This window comes from Neolamprologus multifasciatus, chromosome 3 (assembly GCF_963576455.1).
Source record: "Neolamprologus multifasciatus chromosome 3, fNeoMul1.2, whole genome shotgun sequence".
In the NCBI taxonomy this organism is placed as follows: Eukaryota; Metazoa; Chordata; class Actinopteri; order Cichliformes; family Cichlidae; genus Neolamprologus; species Neolamprologus multifasciatus.
The window spans coordinates 16,378,524-16,405,469 of NC_140441.1; the positions used below are offsets into that span (position 1 = coordinate 16,378,524).

Genomic DNA, 26,946 nt, shown 5'->3' on the forward strand with positions numbered 1-26,946 from the left:
AATGTGTTGAGACGGATGGAGATTGACTTATTTATGGCCGCTGCCCAAGCAGTCGAGAAAGAGAGGAGGGAGGGTGGTGGGTGGAGGGAGCTAAGTGCAACAAATGCCAAGGTGATACTGCACATATCTCCGAGGCACGAAAAATGTAAACCAACACCCAACTCTAGTCCTTGGCCGAGACATCTAATACTTCTCTCCTTCTTGGAATCTGTCAGATGTGATGAATGGCTAAGCATACAGTCATGCCTTCATGAGCAATTAACATTTAGTCAAAAATTGGAAGACTTAATAGTCAAAGAGTTCATCACAGACAAAACAAGATTTTTATGATGTCGCCGAAACGATTGTGATGTTTAAACGTGAGATTGATTGCCGTAGTTACGCAAACCATATGGAAGAAGTGACTAATTTACTGGTCAGACGCCAGACAGCTGTATACAGAGCCTTAAACAATCACTGATAATGCCTGCACAATTCACTTACTGACCTTTAATGTCTCTTTTAATGCCAGACCATTAAATTAACCCTGTCTATCTTTTTCAAATTGCTGCCTTCGAAAATTACCTTGACCCACGATGGCTGTCTGATGACGAAAGGTATTATTATTAGTTATTTTCTTGAAAAGTCATGATGGTACAAAGAAAAATTGTAAAAATCAAAATCAACCGAATTAATAATTTTTAGGTTAATAGTTTTCTGCAATGTTAAGTTATCCTGAATAAATGAGCTACAATCCTTATAACTCTCTGTCTCTCTATCTGATCTGATTTGACTGACACTGCAGCGAATCCAATTTTGATCTAAATGTTCACAAAGTTCACTGACACTGTGACACTGACATTTTTTAAGGTTCAAATGCATAAATCTCATGCAATAACATCCGAAAGATATTATAATATTAGACGAGCTTACTAAAGGTCTGCGTTTTATGTTTGATCTGTTTTCATTTGCTATCAGCTGTGCAGCACGTTACATCAATATGCCATGCAAAAGGTAGTGAGACCAAAGAAGCACACACGAGCACAGACTGCTTGTTCATTGTGTATTAGTTGCATAATCCATAGCTCGGTGTGCAACAATGCGTCAAATATTGCCCTTCGCACAGAGACTCGCAAGCATATCGACAACGGGAACGCAATGGGCTGCACTCCTAAGGAGGGTAACTCGAACTCTTATGTGACCTGAACAGTTTTTCCTTTCACGGGGCATGTCATGATGAGAAAACCAAAAGCTTAGTCATCTGTTCTGAAACTGCTGAGTCATGAGTAGTCAATATCACCTTATTATGATGTCAAGCGGAATCAGATTTGCAATGAGGCTTGTGGATGGGGCCTCGGTTTGATTTAGTTTAGTGCTGGCATGGGGTGCAATGAGCTGAAAAGCAATTAGGTCCATTAAGAGATCAACTGGGATGGCGTGAGCAGCCGCGGTGTGCAGCGGCCTGCACAGAGACAATGAGAGAGATAAAGGTAGCAAGGGAGAGAGAGTTGGACAGATTGAGTCAACTCCTGCCTGATGGAGTCACTCTGTGGAACCTAGCTCAGGACACCGTCCACTAAACCGGCTAAAATGTGCATTTGGATTAAATGTTAAATTTATGTGTGAGTGAAGTGAGTCGGGCACAGTGTTCCCCTTACAAGTCTGCATCAACACTGCTTTCATACACCTGATATGGTAGGAGGAAGATTAAAGGAAGTGGAGGTGGACAAGTGAAAGTGGATGACAGGGGCTTTCCCCCAAAACTAATCTAACCCCAGCAGCACTTGACTAATATTCAGTCAGCGTGAAGTCACATTTGCAGCTGTGGAGGGCCCTTCTTATGCAGAAGGAGGTTATGCATATGCAGGTAAGCTGTGAGAACCCACTACTCTCCTCCTTAAGTAGCAAACAGCTGTCACGTTGAATACCAATACCTAAGTTGTTGTGCCTTTGAGTTATGTTATGTGCTGTTTCCATGCAAATACAGACCTTCTCAAAAGAATGAACATATGGTCTGTATACTTTATGTGCACATCCACTATAAGAAAATACAAGTAAGAACTTAGTAAGTGCCAACAGGCAGGGTTAAAAAAAATACAGTCATAGCAGAAGTGCAATTCCTGGAGTGGCCACTTGAGGGTGGCCCAAAAAGCGTGAGCCACTCCACACAGACGGTCGTTTTAACTTCATAACTTCCCCTCCATGAGTCTGATTCTGCTGGATGTTTCTTCCTGTTACAAGGGAGTTTTTCCTTCCCACTGTCGCTAAGTGCTTGCTAATAGGGGGTTATCTGATCATTGGTGTTTCCTCTGTATTATTTTTAGGGTCCCTGCAATATAAAGCGCCTTGAGGTGACTGCTGTTGGGATTTGGTGAGATATAAATAAAACTGATTCGAATTAATTCAGTGGATGACTTTTTAAAATTAATTTGTAATTCTTTTATAAGTTAACTGTTTGGATTTTGTCAGACTGATGAACGTGCCGACACAGGTCTCTGTTGAGCATAACTGTCTGCTAGGCCCCTAAAACCCCCCAAAATGGTAGCAGCCAAAATGCTAACAGTTTATCTCCCTGCTAATGCTTCAAAAACTGGAGACATCACAGTTACTGCGGCCATCTTTTATTTTCATTTTAAGTTAAAGACATATTTAATGAGCTTGGAATACAACGCTTGGTTGATTAGTGACTCAACAGTTCTGCTGTTGTATAACAATGGAAACGGTAAATATTAAGCTCTGGCTGAATTTTGTCTCGTTTAAATTATTTATCGATGCAACAATAAAACAATGTCAAAAAAAACTGTCCATGGGATGGCCACGGATACAGCGAACCATCTACAGGACTGAGTAAAGAGACCGAGTTAAAACAGGATGAATCATTGCAACGATGTGATAATGTAATATAGCTACGATCCCTTTGTTTTACATTTCAGCTCTTTTCCTGTTTCTTTGTGATTCTCCCTTCCTGCCTGAATTCAAATAGGTGAGTCTGAGGACGAATCACACACTCCCCCTTTTTCTGTCTGTTTCCCCTCTATCCACTCCCATTCTTGTCTTTTCATTTATTTAAATTCCTCCTTACTCTGAAAGCCTTTTTACCTTGTCATCATCTTATACCACTTGCTCATTTATCTCCACCCTTCTCTGTCTTGCTCTCTATATCTACTTCTTCTGCTCTCTACCTCTCTGACTTTTCCTTGCCAAACTAATAGTGACACATACCTCATTTCTTTCTGTCTCTTTCTCTCTCTCTCTCTCTTTATCCTGCCTTTTCTCCCCTCTCTTTTTCTCTCTTTTAGCACATGTGGGCATTTACGAGGAGCCTCTCACCATAGCCGATTGATCATGGCCATTGTTTGCACTAGGTCCTCCATTTTACAGTCCAGTGTTCATGAAAAGGAGTGTCTGCCACTCCTATCCGTCACTCCCTCTACCCCTCCTTCAAAAAATATACTCTCCCTCACTCTCTCTTTGGCCAGTGATCCCCCACTGACATTTTCACAAGCACACCTTCATCAATTTCACACCTCCGATGCCCTTCTATGCCAATGTGGGAGGCAGGAGGAGGAGGAGGTGAATTGATGGGTGAAAGCTGACAAAGCTCGCGCGAATTTGAAGCCGGGGAGTGGCAGAGTTATTTAAGTGTAGGACAGATAGGACATGGAGGGTGATCAATATGTGTGTTATCAAAGTCCAGGAAATAAACAGCTGCATGACGTCAAACAAGTGCCCCCGATTCAAAAATGTCCAGCAGTATGCAAAAAAAGAAAGAAAGAAAGAAAACAGTTTCATGATGACGACCACACTGACAGCTATCGGAATCTCAGCTTACCATTTGCTGCCCCCTGTAGTTAGCACCGTTCTCATGTACTTCTCCAAAGATGAGTGAGGCAGCCTGTGTTAAAACTTCAATAATGCAATAAAAGCCGAGATGAATAAAAAGCCGTCCAGAAGGTAAACATCCTCGGTACTCTCTTCCTCCCTTTAGACTCTGGAAATTAGGCTATTCTTTCATCAGCCAACTGGTGCATTTACGAGCCGCTAAATTAATTGGCGGCGGCGGCGAGATGTCAGCTGAAGCAAAGGTAGTACGTTCACCTGAACAGTGAACAGAGCCTTGAGCCAAAGACTTCGATGAAACAGCAGAGGAGATGGAGGAGAAGGAGGAGGAGGAGAGTGGAGCAAAAAGAAGAAGAAAAAAGAAAAGAGTCACAAGGTAGCTCATTCACTGGTTCAGGGGTTTATGGGATTGCTCCCAGCTGTCACTCTGTGTAGTGAATTCGCAGCACCGTAATATCTTAATTGTTTCAAATTAAATGCTCGTAAAATGGCAAAGGAAATGAGTTTTTCTCGCTGGCTAATCCAAAGCAGCCCCTTGACTTACATCTGGGCCTGCTTTAAGTGAGAGCTGGTTTAAAAGGTGGAATAGCTCCCATATGAGATAGCTATGGATAGCTCAGTGTGGAATTAGTTTTTAAAGGCTGTGAACTACGAGCCGATCGCTGCGCAAAAAATGGGACTCGACGTGTCTACTAACTCTTTTTTTCCTCTTTCCTTTGTTTCCTCATCATTTTTTTTCCTCTCCGCTTCCCCGTTTGCATTTTCATCTTTCTCTTTCATTCTTACTTCACAAGTTTATGTGTGTGTTTATTCATGTTTATATAGAGGATGCGCGCACACAGGAGCTTATCATAATAAACAGTCTAAATATCCTGTGGGGATTCACACATTTAGTTTCCCTCTCATCTCCCTCCAGCACTCGGAGTCGCAACTCATTCCGCAGCACACGTTCGGATCACTCAACCTGCTAAAGCGTCCTGAATGACATCAGACTCGCTGTCAAATACACACACACAAATATATCCTCCTGTATGCATGCATGCATGCACATACATTATGCATGTACACGCTGACACACATGCAAGCTCAGAAACATTTAAACCACTCCTGAGTCTATCACCAAGTGGTCTATATGCTACTAGAAACTCAAAGCGCACATAAACACATGACTTGTGTGTTAGCACAGTATGGCATCCTTCTTATGGCTATTCTGAATGCAATATCCGGTCTTAATGGATATCAGAATTTCATATTAGCCCCTGTTAACTTGACATCTCCATCTTTTCATTCTTGTACAAATACAGGCTCAGAACGAAGCCTCTAGCAGGCAAATCCAACAGACAATTATGTGTCATTACATTTGCAAAGTGGTTTTGTGGTGGGGGGGCTTTAGGTAGCGGTGGCAGTAGGGGCAGTGAAGTAGATTATTGTAAAATGAAACACCAACTGTGGAGGCCTGACACCTCTCCACGAGGAATCAGAGACTGGTTAGAAAAAAGAAAAGAAAAAAACAGAGGAGAGAGGGAGAGATGAACAGAACCTAACGATACAGTCTTCTTTTTTAAATCACATCCCATTATCTATAGCAGCAGATAGTTAGTATCATTAAAATTAGAGATAAAATTGCAATTAATATTAAAAAAATTAAATTTTGTCATTTGCTAAATGGACTACTAAATGAAGCTTGGGATTGTTTCATCAGTACATCCAAATTACTTCTGCCGCTAAGGCCAGAGAAACGTGCAGCACATCTGGATGAAACTTGTCCAGCAAGTGCACTAATTAGAGCTCGACTGATATAAGATTTTGAAGACCGACACCGATACTTTCGGCGATTTTAAAAATCCGATATATTGGCTGATATTTTGTCTTCTTACAGACACATAAAGCATAAACAGATTTCAAACATTTGCTATGTGTCGCTAGTTATGTCCTTAAAATATAAAAAAGGAAGAGCATAAAAAATATCAGATCAAACAGTTGGAGCAACCCACTGTTCCCGCAAAAGTAGCAATAAAAGAAAACGACAAAAAAACAAAAACAAACCACAACTTCTTACCGATCTTGTTTTATCGTCACAACGGTTGATTATGTGTTTTTGCTCTTCCCGACTCAGCTGCCTGCTTGGGTTTGTGTCGTTCCAAACAGGAAAGTTGCAGGGCGCCCTCTAGTGTACAAACTATGCAACATCAACACCATGACATGGTTGAAGGGTGTTTCTCTTCTTTCTTTCCTTTTTCCCCCCATTTTCATTTATTGGCTTTTACAAATGCTGATACTTATATATTGGTGAATAGCTCATAGCCTTAAAAGAAACTGTCATTTCTGTCTTTTTTTTTTAAATACTTTTTATTTTGTACTTTTTCCAAATTTATAGAACATACAAACAAAAATACGAAAAAAGAAGGCAAAGGAAACAAACTAAACAGAATGAAACGCACATAATCTGTGGGGTAAAGAAAAAACTAATTATACACATATATAATTTGTGTATAATTACACAAGGACGACCCAAACTCGGGCAACCCAACATCTGTCCAAATACTCCGATAAACTAAATTACGCCACCACAATATCCCGAGAGTCAGTAGGACACCCCTAAACTCCCATGCCCATTACAAAACCCTATCACCAATTCCAGTCGAAACCCTCTCCATTCTCGGAGAGGGGCTCCTACCAGCCGGGGTATGCCCAAAGTACCGTCCTATCGATCCCGTCCCAAAATTTCTGTCTTTCTTTTAATAAAAGAGAGAAATATTAAACATATGCAACATTTTTTTCTGCTCAAATTTGAATTTTCGTGGAGTGAAAGGGACACGTGTACGGTACAGTGATGATCTAAATACAAATCAGCTTTCAGACTATTGTGACAAAACGTCTTCAGTGACAAAGGTAATCGAGATGATTCTCTTTGAAATGAGCAGATTGTGACAGATGTTAGCTGCAGGGTATGTTTGTCTCTTTAAATTGACATTTGAGTAAGCTACGTGTAGCGCCAAACACGCCAAACCCTGGCTGTAATAATATTAAAATTCCTGTGGCTACTGTGGGTGAAAAATGTGCGAAATCAGCTTTAAAATAGGTTTTTTTTCCGCTAATCCTTTACATTACGGTCCATCTTCCACTTCTTATCATCTGCCTTTGCTCATCTGCTGCATGCTGCATTGTTTTTAATATACTGCAGAGAATTCTCAACCCTGTCCTCTGATGCTTCACATCCCATCTCTCCCCTCTAATCTCCACTCCTGCTTCTGTCATTTCCATCTCCCCTCCCCTTCCCTTTCTGTTTTTCAAGCGTCCTTTTCTCTCCCCTCTCATGTCTCTCATCACCCCCACTCCTTTTCAATCCCCCCCTACCTGTACACTACACAACCCTCCCTCTTCTCTGGACTCTCATGTGCTCTTGGATCCTTTCCCACCCCTTTCTCTCTTTTCTGTTTTTCTCCGCGACTCTCGCTTTACCATTGTTATTACTTTTTTTTGCCCGTCCTGTCTCTGTGATTATCTTGTTACCATTGCTCTGGCAACAAATTCTCTTGACAATCGCTTTTCTTCTTATCCCTACATCTTCCCCATTCAAAATCTACTACGTGTGACTTGTTGCTTTCTGCGGTCGCCATTTATTTTCCCTCCTCCTCTTTTAAGTTTAAATGGTCCTCTATTAACTGTTCCCGTGCCTTACTCCAGACTATGCCTTTCCATTGCCAGCCTCACACTCTGCCTCACTCTCTTCCTCTTCTACTCTCTTTCTACCATGTTTGTGGCCTTTCGCTCTGTGCACATCTAATGGCTGGGGTGTAATCCACTGGCTAATCTGCTGACAGCCTGTGTGACAAGGCATTAGCTTTGTGTCACTGCCTACCATGCTGCTTCTCAGCATGTGTGTGTCAGAGAGAGTCAAAAAAACGGGGGGGTTGTGGGGAGAAAAGGGCGAGCCTGTGAATGTTGTGCATCTGCATGCATACATTTCTTTGTGTATATGCTTGAATGTGTGATGGGGCACAAGTAATGTGTCTCTGTTGCTTGATATCAGCTGGATGCCCAAGCGTAAAATTGATACTGAGGCTCCCGAGTTTTCCGCGAACTTTCACCTTTCCATTTTTTTCCACTATTTATGTCCACCGCTGCTCTTTTCCCCTCCCCCGGTCCATGTGTAATACCAGTTTTAATAAGATGCCAGGTCAGAGTGTTAGCAAGAGGCAGACTGGGCAAGACAGGGCAAAACAGCCTTGTCAGAGCACCTCACTGCTCTGTCAGGCATCCAGCCATGTCAAATAGGGCTCAGTTTGTAACCAAATATTGGATTTTCTATTATTTCCACTATAATAGCTTGGACATGATTGTATTTCTTTCAGCAAAAGCTTATTGTGCTGCATTTAGCTCTAAAGCCGGCTGCTCATTCTGCTGCAGCTGTATAATTAGTACTATTATTGCCATTATTGATTAATCTGTTGATTGTTATTATTCCGTATGGGATCGGCTGTTTTGTCTATACAATGTCTAAAATTAGCAAACGTCTCAAAAAAGATGATTTTTCATGACTTGAGCATTTGAGTGATTTTGCCTCGGTCATTCGCGCGTTTTAACTTTGCGGTTGTTCTTTTGTGCTCATGCACGTCCATGCACGTCTCATTTCTTAGCATCTTTTGTACGAAAAAGAAGAAGGTATTCTTTCTCATCAGAAGAACCAGCCCCGCTGAGCGAGGGGGAGCTCACCTTGCACTTTCCTGCATTTTTCTCCTTTTAGCCTCTGTCCCTTTCTTTAGCGGTCTCCTCCCCCCGCCCGCGTCTCCACCTGAGTGATCCTGTTATCACAGCTGACCCCTTTGCGAGATCTGTCGACAGCCAAAGAGATTACACACAAGGCCACGGAACACACCGGGCTACCGTTTGAAGGGAGTGGGAGAGACTGTCTGATCCCTTGATGCTGATAAAATGCCCAAGGCTTTGGGGAATCAAGAAGGTCCTGTTGGGAATGGGTGGAGCTTTGGGGTGGGAGGGTTGGTTTTTTTTAGGGGTTTCTTTTGCTATAGTCAACTTTAAGTCTACTTCTAATCACTTTGCTTTTCAGAGGGGATCAAGGAAAGGAGAATAGGGGCTTGGTTTGGACTGAAAGCGGGCCCTGATGGAGTTGAGGATAAGGTTGTTGTGGCTTGATTCAATAACAGTTTGCAGGAAAACGTAGGTGTAGCATATTGATGGAAAATGCTTTAGAGCTTGGAGGAAACACAATGATTTAAAGAAATGGTTTCGTGGCCTTTCCTATATGGATTTTTTTAATTCACACAGCTCACTTGAACAGCTTGTAGATTCATTCCTTGCAAGAATTTTTCTTTGAACCCTGTCAGCAAAAGACTTGCTTCATCTGTAGTGTAATCTCGCATTTCATAGCTGCTCAGGCTCATAAAGGACAAGTTATATTAGTTTTATTGGTTGCCACCAATGCCTCCTCTGAACATTTTCCAGCTAATGAATCATACTCCCTGGAGAAGTGTGATTCATTTCATTCATGCTAATTCGTGGGTCTTCCTTCATACATTCCCTCCAAACTTCCCGTTTTTGACTGTTTTTGCCGCACGGGGGATACGTCTACCATTCAAGTGAGAACACAGCACAATTATTATTGCTTCATGCAGCACAAAAGCAGAGCGGAGAGAGACAGACTCTTATGAAACACGGCTTGCCAAAATGCTGTCAGAGACGGAGGTTTGATGGCTCACTCGTCCGTGGCCTCCGCATCATGTTGTCTTCACCAGCTGTTGTTTGACAGAAAGGGATTCTTCCCGCAGTGTGCAAAGACACAGCTATCAACTTAAGAGACTTGACAGGAACACACTATGGGGCCGTTTCTCCACTGTATCATAATAGGTATTACTGGTGGAGCATCTGCAAACGGCACCAGATAAAACAACGGCAACAAATTGCGAAGAAGTTGGAAAAGTGGAGCCCTGTTGGTTTCTTTCTCTTTAGAATAGAATCATATTTCTTCCTGACTTCAGGCTGACACTGTAAAAGGTTGTTGCACTGAGATACCTATGTTCATAAAATACATCATAAACCTTTTGGTTCAGCTCTTTAAAGCAGTTCTTTGTCATCGCGTTGAGATTTTGCAGTGGAACCAGGAAACAGGGAAGCGCACCAACGTATGCAGGCCCGGGAAAGCAGGACTGTGAAAGAAACTGCCTTTTATTGATCTCTCCTAATTACTCGAGTCAATAAAATTTATGGCTTCAAGGCTTGCCAGAATCCACTTATATGGCATACTGAGTTAAGCAATCACTTCTAATGGCGACTGATTAAATGATATACTGTTGTGTGCCAAACAAAAGCAGTACAGAACAAACACGGTGGGGTTTAAAGCCCAGTATGGAGCTACACTGCCAAAGAAGAGCATCAGAACTGAGCATGAAAAACCCCAAAACTGAACGACGCAAATAAAATGAGCCACTGCTTATTTTATGTGTAGCTTCCTAAAAGTCAGCCATGTGTTCAGCGTTTTCTACCAAATTCCCATTGTGTACATCAGCTGTAACTGTCCCAGTGAAAGCGGATCGCTACATATCACCATCCTCTGTGCAGACACATGTATGTATAGACGGTAAAATTGAATAAAATATGACATACTCTACCGGGCTTGTTGCTGCTGATTGTGAGAGCAGGCCAGAGCTCCCTACACTTAGTAGATCATCGTAATTAAAACATAAATAGGAGGTATTGAACTGCATGCAGTCAACGGAGCTAGTTCCAGGGAAACATTGATTCATGCATGCACTTCAAACCAATTGCTCTCCTATGCATGGTGGATTATAGAAATAAAATATATAATATAAAGGGTAGAAGCCTTCTAAATAAAATCAATAGCAAGCTACCTCGACTTCTCAAATAGTAGACAGTGAATTACAATCAAGCAAATAAAGCCGGTGGTGGGGGTGGGGGTTTACAACATTTTCCATGAATGCAGAATAAGATACAGAACACACATTTAAGCTGTGAGTCTGATGAAATAGCTCATAGGAATTAGAAAAATTAATTTTTTTTAAAAATGATTACTGGTTCAGTTTTTTTTTAATATTTGCAATAACTGTTAGCATAAATACATACTCCACCTTTCAAAATGTAGCAACTAACTACTACTACTATTATTATTACTACCAGTGTTGGTCAAGTTACTTGAAAAAAGTAATTAGTTACTAATTACTAACTGGTTCCAAAAAAGGTAATCCTGTTACTTTACTAATTACTTATTTTCAAAAGTAATTAGTTACTTTATTACTTAGTTACTTTTTAAAAAAATTATACACAACCTGAATAGGTAATAAAGCAATAGACCTTTCACCCCATTCTATTTTTTCTGCATAATGCATCATATAAAATGTAATCAAAAACTTTTTTAAATTAGTTTTAATCTTTTAACTTTATGCAAGTTGCATCAAGCAAAAATTAAATTATATGCAACATTCTCTGACTGGAAGAAATTTGTTTAACATTTAAACCTATTTTCTGCATATTCCAGCATATAAAATTAAATAAGTTTGTGTTTACACTCACTCTTTCAAATAGAGGCAAGTGAAACACAGCAAAAGATAAATAAAATCAAAGATTCTGCGGCACTAAGTCCTGTCGCTGTTAAATCTATTGTCATCTGTTTAGCAGGAGTGGGGCCGGGGGAAGTTTGCCCGGTGCCGCAGAGGTCATTCCCGTGGCGGTGTGCTAGGCGCTTGCTCAGATTTGAAGCTTAATTTTTCACTGCAGAAGGAAGTTTTCTTCCCACGCAGAGTGTACAGCGGACGCTAATGTTTTTGTCACTTTTTACAGAATCAAACTCAAAGTAATGTGAATACTTCCAAGCTTTAAACCGCTGCATGGTCGTACTCTCACCCGCACTCTATATTATCCACTGTTGCTGCCACGGAGGTCGTAATGACGTGCGTTACTAAAAGCACGGTTTAGTAACACAGTAACGCAGCATGTTTAAGGGAAAGTAACAGTAATCTAAATCCTTTTTTGCAATAGTAATCCCTTACTTTACTCGTTAATGGAAAACAATAGTAATCGGATTACGCGTTACTTCCCATCTCCGATTACTACTACTACACTAAAAAAACACTACTGTAAAAATACTGGGAATCGTAAACAGTAAAAGACACTTCTTTGTGAATACAGTGCACAGTAATGTAAATGCTGATGTCTTTGAGGAAATAATACTGACGCCAAGCTACTATAAATTTTTATGGGATAATGCATTAAGAGTGATCGGACCCAGCTGTTATCGCATCATAGTTCAATGACACGATAACAGCGCGTCTGTCACGATAACAGACATGAAAACAAACTTAACGTGTATCGTGCATGAGCAAAGACGTGCACATGCATTTTTACAATAACAAACCGTTTATGAAGATTACAGCAGGAACAGCAAAACAACGCGGCAAACAAATAACTGACAGTAGAAACCGTTGTTGTAGTGGGCAGACTGAAAAAAAAATACTGTTAAAATGTAGCAAATGCATCTGCCTGTACTTTCCTGTAATTTAAAAGGGAAACTTCTTACTTTGTACCCTAAGTGCTTTTTGCTGTTGTTCAGTGTTAAGGATCAAAGACACCTGTCTACGACTAACACAAAGAGGGAGCAAGAAGCATAATTCGTCATTTGCCATAGACACCCAAATAAAAAGGCATGTTTTGGTTTGCCATATTTTTTTGTCTTTTTTGGGGTTTTTTTGCTAAATAGTGAATTTAAAATGTACTTCTAAATGTTTCTTTCACCAGACATGTTTTCTTTTTCCTTCCTCTGGAGTGAGCCCAGCCTGGCAGCGTGGAGCTTTATCTCAGTCAGCCATATTTGTTAGTTTGAAAGCATTCCTAATTTACCCCGAATACAGAGAAAATTAGTCCTACTTAAGATAGTCGGCAACAAGAAAGCTTTGTGCAAACACTGGACTTTGATGTGTATCCGTAGTCTGAATAAGCCACAAGCCTGCCTGGTGATGATGGTTAATGGAAAAGTATAAAGGTCTAGAGTAATACCAATGCAATCTTTTTTTTTTCTTTTTTACATGACATTTGTTTGTGCTAAACAATAATATCAGTATAGCTACGCATGAAATCCAGGTGCTTTAAAACCAGATTTGTTCAATAAGAATACACGTGCTGCAATGCACCAAAACTAATTCGTTTAAGTGCATTTACTTCTTCATCACCTAACACAGTTATCTGAGTAATTCATTTCAGTTAACCAGAGCAGAGAGGAAAAATCTGTATGTTCTCCAACCTTGGAAGGTTCACCTCGAGGCACGCTGCTTTTTTCCCCTCTCTTTCCGTCTGTAAAGCTAATATAGCGTGATGAAGGAACAGAAGCACGTGGATTGTAATTTTGCATAGGTGCCATGTGTTACAGCTTCAGGAGCATTCCTTAAAATGGCTCTGGGCATGCACCTGCACTCCATGTTCCACATTTATAAATCTACATCTTAAAATGACTTGTAGGTTTAAAGCAACAATCCCACACTAACTACACAAAGTGCAAAGTGAATTTTTGCAACAGGAAAAAAAAAACCCAAACCCATTATGGAACTGTGTAATCTTCACTTCCTGAAAATGTGTCTAATCATCAATTTGCGAACAGTGTCCTTAACTGCTGCCAACCTCATATGGGGAAAAGTGGGGTCAGGAATTAATGGTGGGAAAAAAAGAGCCAAAGAGGGAGCACACAGAGCAGAGCAGTTACAGATGAGTGCAGGTATGAAGACAGCTGTGGCAGGGGAAAGAGGCTACACAGAGAGTGGACTGGATGTATGGGGAAAATTGGATAGGGAAACAACAGAGGGAGGGGAGAGGCAGGCGAGAAGAGATAGGAAGGGTAGAGTGGCAGGAGAATGAAACAGGGCAGAAAGAAGGGAAATGAAGGAGGGGGATGAAGGAGAAAGGGAAAATTGGAGAAAAGGCAATGGAAGGGAGTGAAGGAAAAGCTTTTCCTCCCAGCCGTATACTGTATCCTCAAAGCAGCTTTCATCCACCCCTCACATCATCAGCCTAGGTTGAAAAATCACTCTGCAAACTCCACGCATAGACACATGCCCAAAAAAAAAAGGCCTTTGACTGTAATCACCAGACTACCTTTTGGCATCATGCAATATCATTTTTTTTATGCATTTCATTGCTACTGGGATCTACTTAAAAAGGAAAATGAAAAGCCCCAAAAGGTCTCCTCTAATTATAGACAAAGTGAGCTTCATGAGCCAGCTGAATACTGAAGCCTTTCTAGCTTGTAGGACTTGGCTAGAATTGAATGATTTGTTTTTCTTTTGTTCAGCTGGAAATCAAAGGGGCACTTGCACAGGTATATTAGTACAGACAGGCGCAGACACAAGAAAGACAAACATGAGCATATATTAGCAAATGTTCATACAGATAAATTCTATTTTCTGAACTGACAACACAATACACTCGCCAGCCACAATATTAGACTGCCCTAGTGCTGGTTTTGCTTTCAAAGCTCTTTTAATTCTTTGGGAGACAGATTCAACAAGGTGCTGGAAACATTCCTCAGAAATTTTTTGGTCCATATTAACATGATAGCATCACACATTTGCTGCAGATTTATTGGCCGTATATCCATGATGTGAATCTCCTGTGCCACTACATCCCTAAAATGCTCTATTTGGATTGAGATCTTGTGACTGCGGAGGCCGTTTGAGAACAGTCGCTGTCATGTTCAAGAAACCACTTTGAGATTATTAGAGCTTTGTGAAATGGCACATTGTCCAGCTGGAAGTAGCCATCACAAGATCAGTACGCTAAGATCATAAAGGCAAGAACACGGTCAGCAACGATAATCAGGTCGGCTGTAGAATTTAAACAATGCTCAAGTGGTACTAAAAAGGGGGCCAAAGTGTGCCAAGCAAATATCCCCAACATTATTACACCACCACCAGCAGCCTGAACTGTTGCCACAAGGCAAGATGGATCCAGGCTTTCACGTTGTTTACATCAAATTCTGATCCTACCCTCCAAATGTTGTAGCAGAAACTCTGGAAAAACGTTGCCTGATCTGAGGAGTCAATCTTTTATTGTCCAGTTAAGGTAAGCCTGTGCAAATTTGATCCTCAGCTCCTTATCTTAGATGACATGAGTGGCTACATGGTGTGGTCTTCTGCTGCTGGTGTGGTCTTCTGCTGCTGGTGTGGTCTTCTGCGATGGCAGATTGTAACACCAAGTTGGCTTTATTGGCGAACAGCAAAACTCTTATTACTCACTCCAGACAACAACTGTAGCGCCCCACCTTCAGGAACTGTTTCCTGTTTTAGCCCTTTCAACATAAGAGTATGTTGCTCTATAGGATTCCATCACAAGATGCTCTTCTGCATACCGTGGTTGCAACACGTATTTATTTCTACATCATCATCAAGACACTTGTTTAAAACCCTAGAGATGTTTGTGAAACACTCAGACTACCCCATCTGGCACCAACATCCAGGGCACATTCAAAGTCACTTAAATCACCTTACATCTCTGATTCTGATGCTCAGTTTGAACTTCAGCAGGTTATCTAGACCAGGGGTGTCCAGGCCTCAAAGGCCAATGTCCTTTTAGATCGCACCCTGGGTCAACACACCTGAATCAAATGATTAATTTATTACCAGGCCTCTGGAGAACTTCAAGACATGTTGAGGGGATCATTTAGCCATTTAAATCAGCTGTTTTGGATCAAGGACACATCTATTCTCTGCAGGACACCGGTCCTTGAGGCCTCGAGCTGGACACCCCTGATCTAAACCATGGCCACATGTCTAAATACACTGAGTTGCTAAGATGTGACTGTTTGATTAGATATTTGCACTGACAAGCTGTTGAACAGGTGTACCTAAAAAAGTGGCCAGGACTTATATAAGGCAAAACAAACCTTTACTAGATACATTAAGCATGCTCATGCACTGTGATGCCTGTGTAAAGGCACACAACCTGAATAAATGCTCGGAGCAAAGAGGAGACAAAGGAATTAAAGCGAGGCTGACTAACAGAGTATGACATGTCCAAAGCCTATCACTAATTATGCCCCCACTGCTACAAACTGCTCCCTTACTATGATCCAGTGGAACACGACACAGCAACAAAGGGCTCCAGCAATTACGGCTAAAGTACCCTATAAGTGAAGTGTGTGGTTTTTTTCCTGCATGTTATAAAAGAGTTTGAGATCCCAGTGGCATTAAGTTTCAAACTTTAAGATTTAAACTAAGGCTGATTTCAGTATTGTTTTTTTTTCTTTAATAACTATTGTAAGTATGGATGCATATTAAATGTAGAGTTTGTGTTATATAGTGGAAAAAATCCCTTTAAACATTATTTGATTGAGATCAATAAAAATACAGTACTTTCTGACAATGCTTCATTACTTCATTACTGTGTATTGTTACAGAGAAAATAAAAAATGATCTCATCTTACTGTTTATCCTCAAGGATGGAAAACTCTTGTATAAAACTGCATTAGGTCACCTTAATGGCTTGCAGACCTACAGTGCATTTCCCTGTTTGGGCTAGATGCTTTGATTACGTTCAGCCTAATCAGTTCAAACTTTTATGGATGCTTTTATGGATAAACATCGTGTTTAACCTCTATCTGGTAATTTCACCAGTGGCAATTGAGAGCAATCTCTATCTAAAAATAGTTTTACCTCGGCACACTGGACAGATCTGTGGAGTCTCCGATCTTTGTTCCAACCCGACTTTGTGATTTAAGCTTGAAACATAACCTTTCACACTGCGAGTCACAATAATGCTTGCTGCCCGGATAAGTAGTGCTTGAATAAGATGAATCACCCTTCAAACTTTGCTTCCAAGGAGCCAGACTTTCTCGTTCTAGTTATCCAGGCTTTCTGAAGGTAAGTATTTTTGCGCCGACAACTCAATTTGCAAAGCGCTATTAACTGAAAACTTGGGCTATCTCGACATGGTGTATGTTGTGTCTTTTGAGGAAACTGGAAACTGTCCGATCAGTTGTGGATTGGCCTCCTCTAAGTCCAGACCTCAACAGTGTGGGATCATCTTCAAGTCAAGTCAAAGTTTATTTCTATAGCACATTTAAAAGACTGGCGTACATCAAAGTGCTTCACAATAAAACCGCAATGCGGGCAGAACAAGGAACAAATAGTACAATTATAATTAAAATTACATTTACATGGTGTAGTGTAGGCCGAATGAAAGTCAAACTAATTTTCTTCAAAAGCTAAGTTGAACAGGTATCTTTTAAGTGTGATTTGAAAGACTGAATTGATTCCAATGTCGACTGGGAGATTATTCCAGAGTGGAAGCAATGGCCAAAGCACGGTCACCTCTGGTTTTTAAACCAGACCTTCGTTGGATTAGGAGCAGTTGGCTGGAGGATCTCAGTGCTCTCGTTGGGTTGCACAGATTAAGGAGATCAGTTAAGTAGCTAAGGGCCAGATTACTTAGAATTCTAAAAGTGAGCAGAAGGATTTTGATATCAATGCGATATTTTACAGGAAGCCGGTGTAAGTTAGTGAGGACAGGGGTGATGTGCTCATGCCTTCTGGTGCCAGTTAAGTGGCGTGCTGCTGCATTTTGGACTAATTGCAGAGAGAGTTGCAATAGTCCAGTCTAGAAGTGATGAAGGCATGGATACGTTTTTCGAGTTCTTATGTGGCAAATAGGCTTAAATAGGGCTTAGCAGAAAACAGAAAAGGCAGACAGCATCCAAAGAAGAGCTTTGAAAGTCTTTCAAGAAGCCCAGAGAACTATTCCTGAAGACTACCAAAGGATATTAGAATGCAGCCTGAGTAAGAGAGGTGGTCGAACCAAATAGTGACTTTCAAGCTCGTTAGAATGGCACAAACTCTGTTTTTGCCTTATATACTGTATTACCATTTCACCAATTGCTCCTATTTTTCATTTTGATAGCCAAATAAAAAGAAATGAGGGGGTGGCTCAAGACTTGTGCACAGTACTGCATGTATTTTTCATACTGTATTTTAGTGGGACATATCTATTCATCGTGCCTTTCATGGATGAAGAGGTTGTTTAACGATTGTGCCACTCTTCTTGCAGCCACCCAAAAATCCTTCATTTAATGAAATCTTCGGCATTCTCTCATCAAGCAGCAGAATGTAATACATCATTCTCCGAGTCTTTCCCATCTATTGAACTAACCAAGCCCTAGAATCTCATCTGGGCGAACCAGAGCAAATGAATAGAGCATTTCAATTAGGAAATATTCGCTCCTTCTTTTTAATGCAGCGCAGCCTTGTGGTTGAGGTTAATAAGAGAAGCGTATTTTTACCTGTGCACAGTGCACTCACTGAGTCTTGTCAACATATCAAAGCGTGCACACAATGCAAAGACGAGCACTTCTAGTTCTTTTTGCAAACAAAACAGAAAATGCCCACATAGATTTGTCATTATCGAATGACCTACATGCCCACTTAGATTTCTGCCACTCCACATGTCTTCCCACAATGCAATATTGCATGGGTAGCAGAGAAGATGGGCGAGGCGTGCCATTTATCTCTGCCAGACGTGGTTAAAAACAAGTTTTTAATGTTTTTTTTTTTTGTTGGCTGGGCAGGATTTGCGATTGCATAAGCGGCACCCTGATTTTTCAGACCACGCTAATTAAACAGCGGGGAGGAACGAGCGAGAGGCCTTTTGCTCTCTAACCTCTGTGCTTCCACTGAAACCAACGTTAGCACAGTTCTAGGAATGAGCAGAGAAGGAAACTGCATTTAAAATGAAATGAGCCCATTTTTGTTATTTATTCAATGAGTCTTGCATGTGAGTGGACTTTAGCAGCTTACCTTTCAGCACTCAAGCAAACTTCCGAAGAGTTCAAGAGCTGCAGGACAACAACACAACAAGGAAAAGCATGTTAGATTACGGTATGTTCATGTCATCATGAAAGCAATTATGATAAAAAACAAAGGTTAATGTCATTTTGGGAGAAGTTTCAAGAAAGGGAACTGGTGAAGACAGCAGGTCTTGTCGGGGAAATAATTTTAATCAGAGCTACGGCAACGCAATGATGTGCAGCCTTGAGCTGAACTAATTCAGTCCTGCCATTGCTTTTATAGTGTAAAGGGCAAACATTTATTACACACTGATTACATTTGGCAGGCATATGTGTCTGACACTTAAACCCTTGTAATTTTCCACGCCGTTACAAAAACCCCTTCTTCACCGCTGATATTCAATCACGGTGTGAATGCGGTATATTTCCCATGGAGCCACCAAAAAAAAAAGAGTCACGAGGACAAAAGGAGAGGAAGGAGAGTGAGGAGGGGTGCAGAGCAGCTTTTTAGCTTAGTGCTAATTAAATGTGGGAGGTGCTCAAAAGGTCAGGGATCGACCAAAGAAAGAGAAATAACACTAAAAAAAAAATTAGAAATTGGGATGTGTCATGGCTGACGGTGTGCACGAGGCGCTCAAGGTCTTGTAGATTATTACCAAGCTCACATTCAAAAAGAGGGAACTGGGGGAGATGGGAGAGAAAATTTGTGGTGTGACTGATAAACAGCATATCTCCATGCTCTGTTCCCCCTTCCACCCCTCCTCTCTATTTTTTTCCAGCTGGGAGATAAAATTCCAGCTTGGCAATGGTTGCCAGCACAATTGATTCTGGCAAAGGGATACGACTGCAGAGCATGAGGGCTAAGTGTCTGAATAGCTGCTGTCAAAATGCTGAAGGGGAATTTATTTCTAGTTTATATGCAAGCTATATCATGGAGTTACTGAGACTAAATGGCTACAGTTTGATGTACAGCACGCTGCCATTTCTCTGGTGTGTAATCATGGCGCTGTGCTCGGGCTTATGGGTGCCGTGCCTGGATTCAGTGAATGGACTGAAAGCAGGCAGTCGTTTTCTGGGACATGACAAATCCTTTACATTTCCAAACACAAAATCATCTGCAAATCATTGTTGTAATTACTATGAACTTAATACTGAGCTACATGTGTAAAAGCTGACATCCCTAAAAAACCCCGCCAACTATTTCATGTTAATCTCTCTTCAACATGGCTCTCAGCATCAGTCATATCTTTCAGTAGGGGGGGAAAAAAAATCTGTTGCAAGCATAATTTGGGGTGAAGCAAACGATGCACGAGCAAATCAAAACAGAGTTAGGACAGGGAAAAATCTGTAGTCCCATTGTGTCTGATCCATCCCTCACCTAAAAATGTTTCCTGACCCGTGGGGGATACAGAAATGATTAATAGGTACACTCCAGCAATCAGCAGGCAATAAGAGAGCCACCTGTCAGAGGTTCTGCTGCCCTTTTTAGATTTATGGCTAATAACGGTCCACGAATGCAGCTACTCAGGTAGCCTCCTATCAGAGCCTCATAGAAGGAAATGTGTGGGTTTGCAGAACATTGTGAGAGTGTGAGGAAACACGTGAAATAAATCAGAACTGGAATGTGTTTAGCATGTGGAAAACTGGGAATGATGCAGGATGCAAAGTTCCCTCATTAAAACAGAGGCCAGTTAGTGCAAAGCCTGTTTGAAGAGAGTGTAATCAAGGTTATCTTCTTACAACTACAATTTACAGATGTCCATTGAATGCGTCAATGAGAGGATAGTTGTAAAGATGCACTGACTGAAGTGTGCTCTGCATTTTGGAGAACTGCAAATCCAAAATATATCTTTGATATATAAGTGAGATCCACTTTGAGTTCTAGAGTATTAAAGTGATTAAATTTTGTCAAAATAAGAACCTTTTGACAGCGCAAATTTTTTTTTACAGTGAAGTGTAAAATTCTTGAGCCACACCCATTTTTTTTATAGTGTGCTAGGAAAACAGAAGTCAGATGCAAGAACTGATTGACAAATATGCAAACATACATATACAGTGGGGCAAAAAAGTATTTAGTCAGCCACCGATTGTGCAAGTTCCCCCACTTAAAATAATGACAGAGGTCGGTAATTTGCACCAGAGGTACACTTCAACTGTGAGAGACAGAATGTGAAAAAAAAATCCATGAATTCACATGGTAGGATTTGTAAAGAATTTATTCGTAAATCAGGGTGGAAAATAAGTATTTGGTCAATAACAAAAATACAACTCAATACTTTGTAACATAACCTTTGTTGGCAATAACAGAGGTCAAACGTTTACTATAGGTCTTTACCAGGTTTGCACACACAGTAGCTGGTATTTTGGCCCATTCCTCCATGCAGATCTTCTCAAGAGCAGTGATGTTTTGGGGCTGTCGCCGAGCAACACGGACTTTCAACTCCCGCCACAGATTTTCTATGGGGTTGAGGTCTGGAGACTGGCTAGGCCACTCCAGGACTTTCAAATGCTTCTTACGGAGCCACTCCTTTGTTGCCCGGGCGGTGTGTTTTGGATCATTGTCATGTTGGAAGACCCAGCCTTGTTTCATCTTCAAAGTTCTCACTGATGGAAGGAGGTTTTGGCTCAAAATCTCACGATACTTGGCCCCATTCATTCTGTCCTTAACACGGATCAGTCGTCCTGTCCCCTTGGCAGAAAAACAGCCCCATAGCATGATGTTTCCACCCCCATGCTTCACAGTAGGTATGGTGTTCTTGGGATGCAACTCAGTATTCTTCTTCCTCCAAACACGACGAGTTGAGTTTATACCAAAAAGTTCTACTTTAGTTTCATCTGACCACATGACATTCTCCCAATCCTCTGCTGTATCATCCATGTGCTCTCTGGCAAACTTCAGACGGGCCTGGACATGCACTGGCTTCAGCAGCGGAACACGTCTGGCACTGTGGGATTTGATTCAATGCCGTTGTAGTGTGTTACTGATGGTGACCTGTGTTACTTTGGTCCCAGCTCTCTGCAGGTCATTCACCAGGTCCCCCCGTGTGGTTCTGGGATCTTTGCTCACCGTTCTCATGATCATTTTGACCCCACGGGATGAGATCTTGCGTGGAGCCCCAGATCGAGGGAGATTATCAGTGGTCTTGTATGTCTTCCATTTTCTGATGATTGCTCCCACAGTTGATTTTTTCACACCAAGCTGCTTGCCTATTGTAGATTCACTCTTCCCAGTCTGGTGCAGGTCTACAATTCTTTTCCTGGTGTCCTTCGAAAGCTCTTTGGTCTTGGCCATGGCGGAGTTTGGAGTCTGACTGGTTGAGGCTGTGGACAGGTGTCTTTTATACAGATGATGAGGTCAAACAGGTGCCATTCATACAGGTAACGAGTGGGGGACAGAAAAGCTTCTTACAGAAGACATTACAGGTCTGTGAGAGCCAGGGATTTTCCTTGTTTGAGGTGACCAAATACTTATTTTCCACCCTGATTTACGAATAAATTCTTTACAAATCCTACCATGTGAATTCATGGATTTTTTTTTCACATTCTGTCTCTCACAGTTGAAGTGTACCTCTGGTGCAAATTACTGACCTCTGTCATCATTTTAAGTGGGGGAACTTGCACAATCGGTGGCTGACTAAATACCTTTTTGCCCCACTGTATAATAGAGTATATAAGGCAAAAACACTGTCCCATTTTAACAAGCTTGAAAGTCAATATTTGGAGTTATTTAAGAAGTCTGAACTCACTTAGGTAAGCTTATCTGCTTTAGAATCACTTTGTTGGTGCAAAAATACAATTATGTCTGTCAAACAGAGTTATCTTTGGCATTGTTCATAAATTTAACTAAAGAAACAGGATCAAATGCTGTATTTCTGGAGCAGGTTGCTTGTCCACACTATTATATATCACTTTAAAATCCTTTTTGAAGGTGTAAGTCTGACTTTTGAGGTTAAAGGTACACTGCAGAAAATACAGAATATTTACTTCAAGTTTTCGTTGTCTGTTGTGATATAAAATATAAGAAGCCCTTATCGAAATTACATTAACTCTGCACTGCACTTGCTTAAGTCCAGCTATACTTCTGCAAAGGTTAAGCAGTATTTAAATACACACTGATACAGATAGAGCTTACAGCCATAAAGAGGTTTTGGGAATTACTAACAAAACTAATAGTGTTCTTGTCCTTACTGAACATGAAATATGTTGCAAAGGTAGATATTACTGCTCGTCATTCTACAATAGACCTTAAGAAGTATATGTGGGAGAACTAATTAGTTAGTATTTAGTATTTAAATAGCTTCCTTCTTGTTGTGCACTCAGTACAATTCTTAAACACTCCACAGAGGTCTCTAAAGAGTCTGAGCTGTCTAATACCGGTTGTATTTATTTAGCTGCTGTATGGCAGCACTTTGACAGATTCTCAATGATGTCTTAAATATCCCCTAATAGTGAAACTAGGGGAGACAGACATGATGACCTTCTTAAAACACCATCTGTTGCACAGCACAGCCACAGCAAGGCGAGATTAGCCAGTGAGATTGAAAGACTCCCATTACATGACACCTGCTCTCCCACTGCACTGTAAATGGCAAAAGACAGTGCTTTCACTTCACTTCATTTCAGATACCATTGTGTCTTCACAATGATTTCATTCTGAAGCCAGTGGAAACATGTCGAAGCTTTTGTAATTAATGGAATTGTAAGACTTGATGGGCACAAAAGCTAATGCGAGCCGCTCTGCAAAGGAAAATGAGAGCACTGTCCTTTGACATTTTCCATTTGTATCTCTGGCAGGTGATTAAGCTCTGAAAGAAAGTGATAATATCCTGCTGTGCGTAAACAGCCTGGGAATATTACACTTGATGAACAGAGATGATGTGCAGCCTACCTAAATTACCTTAGTGCTCCATTTATTCCAGCAACATCACCTCACACCATTATTCCATGGCCTTTGGTTTATACTGCCATTTTTTTTTTTTTTGCCCAGGATTTGAGATCTTTTTTCTTTTTTTTTGTAAATCTCAGTGTCAGGGTCACTATCCTCTGAGCTCCACACTCCCTCTACCCTCTTCTCCCTGACCCCCACCCCCCTTTCCTTGGAAATTCTCCGTCCATTGCCCTCCTGACAGCCACCCATCAACCCGGGTGCAATTTAAAAAGCCCTTCAACAGCTGCCATTCCAAAGGACCGGCTATCAGTCCAGCTGCCAAAGCCCAGACAGGGACTCGGCATCAGCGAGCAACTTTGAACGTCAGGTCAGTTTCCCCCCACCCGCCAATTCCAAATGAACTGAAGGTGAAAGACTCTATTTCTCAAAGATTGCTTCAGCGGAAGACAGACGGACTTCCTGACATGGCACAGCAAACATCAGGCATGCATAGCGTTTTTGTGTGGAGACAAATAGGTTGACGTCATTTAGGCTGATGTGTATGATTTTGAAATATCAGCATAGAATAGTCAGTGAGTTATGATGCTTTGAGGAAAAAAATCCTCTAGGGAGAATTCCATAAAGGGGGATATTTATGTTTCCATAGATATATCACTTTCCTCAATGTCAGGCTCAAGCAGTTTGTGTGTGTGTTTGTGCCTGCCTGCCTTCCTGCATCCTGCATGCAAACACCGCATACATAGCTTGTCTAAATGTGCATGTTGCCAGAAACGATCAAGCGAAAACATCTCAGGCAAGAGGCTGGGCAGCCTGCTGTTGTGCACTTCTCTCCACCATATGTCTTTGTCAGAAATATTTGCTGTGCACCGAATGAGGGATGAAATCAATCCAAATGCTATTTTTTTCCCCAGTTGCGCCTTCTTGAAGGTGGAAAAAAATTGTACTGATACTTGCCAGATAAGCCAAAATTGTCAAATGTAACAACTGGCCGCCGGTGACACTCACAAACAGACCATCTGGTCTCGGGTGTCCAATAGTCGTTTAGGGAAAAAAAATGGAATGGCTGAATCCTTTTTTTTTCCTATCTCAATTAGCAACTGGGAGGAACGGATGGGAAAATGACTCTGCTCGTTATGGACCACTCAAAGATGAATGCTATGTGCCAGTTGGGAAATATGTTAAGGTGCTCCATAGGCACAAGTGAAGTGAAAAATGTCTCTTAGAATTACTGAACAGATGCACTCGCTGGCCTTCATTTTCCTAACTCGCACCCACTCAGCTGGACTTCTGCTCGGCTCTACGCTGCCTGAAGATAAAATCAATGGCGCAGCAAGATTGTGTCAGACACAAATATGGTCAAAGTGTAAACTTTTAAAATTTGTTTTTTTTTAAATGGGTTAATGTGCACAACTCTTGAGCCACCAAGAGTGTTTTTTTTGGTTTTTTTTTAAGTGATCTAAAGCAATAGTTCTCCAGCATTTCAAAGTTTTCTTGGACGCTGGTATATAGTAAATGGACTGGTTCTTATATAGGGCACTTTTCTACTCAAGTACTCAAAGCGTTTCATTCAAAATACCGTATTTCCCATTTACCAAAACATTTTCTTCTATTTCTGACCGCTTTCCGTCTAACATTCACATTCAGATAAATGTTAGAAGCATTGGAGATCAATATCTTTCCCAACGACACTTTTGCATGCAGGCCGGAGCAGTCAGGGATCAAACCTTCTGATTAGCAGATGACCTGGTCTACCTACTGAGCAACAACCACTTTTTGATCGGCTGGTTTTCCACAAAGTTTTCGCCCCGTTATTGTAATTGATAAGTTTAAGAGAAATGTCTTAATTATTCATTTATTTAATTGATGCCAAGCCAGTTAACACTGACCTATGAATCAATCAAGCTTAAAGTACTTAACTCAAGGGCAGGACCGGTCTTTTTATACGCATAATGCCCAACTTAGCAAAGAACCAATTTCAGATGGTATCATTAGGAAAACATCTCTTCTTTTTAGGCTGAATCTATGACAAAATGGCAATGATAACACAGTCTGGCAGGCATAAAGTAGCATTTTTCAACCAACAAGGTGATTCCTTAAAAAACTATTAGCTTAAAACATATATCAGGATATCAAACAGGGAGAAAAGACTTTTGCACAGTATCGTGTCGCATATCTGCTTTCCATTTCAATAATGGTCTTATACAAATATCTAGCTGGTGCTGATGCTGAATCCATTTTGCATTTTAGCTGAAACACATAAGTCCTGTATGTAGCTGGAGGAGCGAAGTTATTTCCAATCACTGTTTCTGGACCAGCTTCAACCATTGTGTTGGGGACTCTTGCTGTCCGCCAAAGCTTTTAGTTCATTGTGTAGCAGCATCACTTTTGCCCATAGCCACGAGACTGCATGAACAAAAGCGCCAGTTGGCTGGGTCACACTGCGATGCACCTGGGGGATGTATGCATGTTTTGCATGGACTGTGGAGGGTAATCGCTGGGTCCATTAACATGAGAGTGAGCTGCAGCTTCCAAGTTGGAGAAAAAAAAAATGCCCCAAGCAAGCTGACATTATGAGGAGGCATCTTCCCCCGATCCCTTTCACTGCAAAGAAAGTTAATGGAGTTGAAGTGGGTCGTCTAGAGTCAAATTGAATCTCCTGCCAATGCAAAGGCTTTGATGTGGCAAAGATTAAGGAGTTGTTGTAATTTTGAGTTCAAACCCGGAGTACCAGCATCCACTGAGAGCAACCTATTTAAACCTTTCTTAGTCTATCAAGGACTGGTAAAATACAGCTACTCTTCAGCATATATTAATGTAGAGGATACACGTTGCATATTCATTTTGTACACAGACTGTGGCAATATTGAGCTATTAATCTATAGATGTTAAACAGGACAAGCACAAACACACACACTAACTGAGTGAAACTGAGTGAAACTTCCACATGAAAAGCAAGATTTTAGTTCAAAGCAACACAAGTGACAGGTTTTTAGTGAAAGTTTGTACATCCAGTACGTAGGTTTGCTTTGCTTTTTGATGAATGGTTTTGAGTGCAAAGAAGGTCGTGTGTCTTTTTTTGTCAGTGTTCTGCTTCTCTGTAGCCAACAAGTGTAGAAAAAAGTCACGGGTTTGTGGTTCTATACATCAGTTAATGGCAGAAGTGTCCTTCCCATGCCCTTCTGTAATAGCCAAGCATCATTAGTGAGGGGGTCAAGAGGGGGGGCAGCCATCCATATGTTTCAATAATTACCCTGCTCTTCTGTCAAAGCGCACACTGTGCTCACGTCAGTGTTAGAGACAAAATCAAATTTGAGAAAAAAAAAAAACACTTTTAAAATATTTTGTTTTATTTTTTAGCTGTAAGAACATTTAAGTTGGAGGTGAAAGGTGAAGATGCTACATTTTTGTCACGTTGGACAGGCAGCCGGTCACGCCTCAGCCT

At 41.1% G+C, this 26,946-nt stretch overlaps 1 protein-coding gene and 1 long non-coding RNA gene across 27 annotated transcripts in view; one reads left to right on the forward strand and one right to left on the reverse strand.

Annotated features, from left to right (window-relative positions):
- The window catches only part of LOC146521797 (receptor-type tyrosine-protein phosphatase delta-like), a 422,277-nt gene that overhangs the window by 156,173 nt on the left and 239,158 nt on the right, over nt 1-26,946 (reverse strand). For all 26 annotated transcript variants that reach the window (XM_085143970.1, XM_085143979.1, XM_085144116.1 and 23 more), the window contains one exon: nt 18,627-18,664. The gene's annotated coding sequence lies outside the window, so the exon portion shown is untranslated. The remainder of the gene's footprint in view (nt 1-18,626; nt 18,665-26,946) is intronic.
- Nucleotides 20,662-22,071, forward strand: LOC146521800 (uncharacterized). Its single transcript, XR_014871297.1, has 2 exons — nt 20,662-21,761; nt 21,858-22,071. It is a non-coding gene; the product is annotated as an uncharacterized LOC146521800 (long non-coding RNA).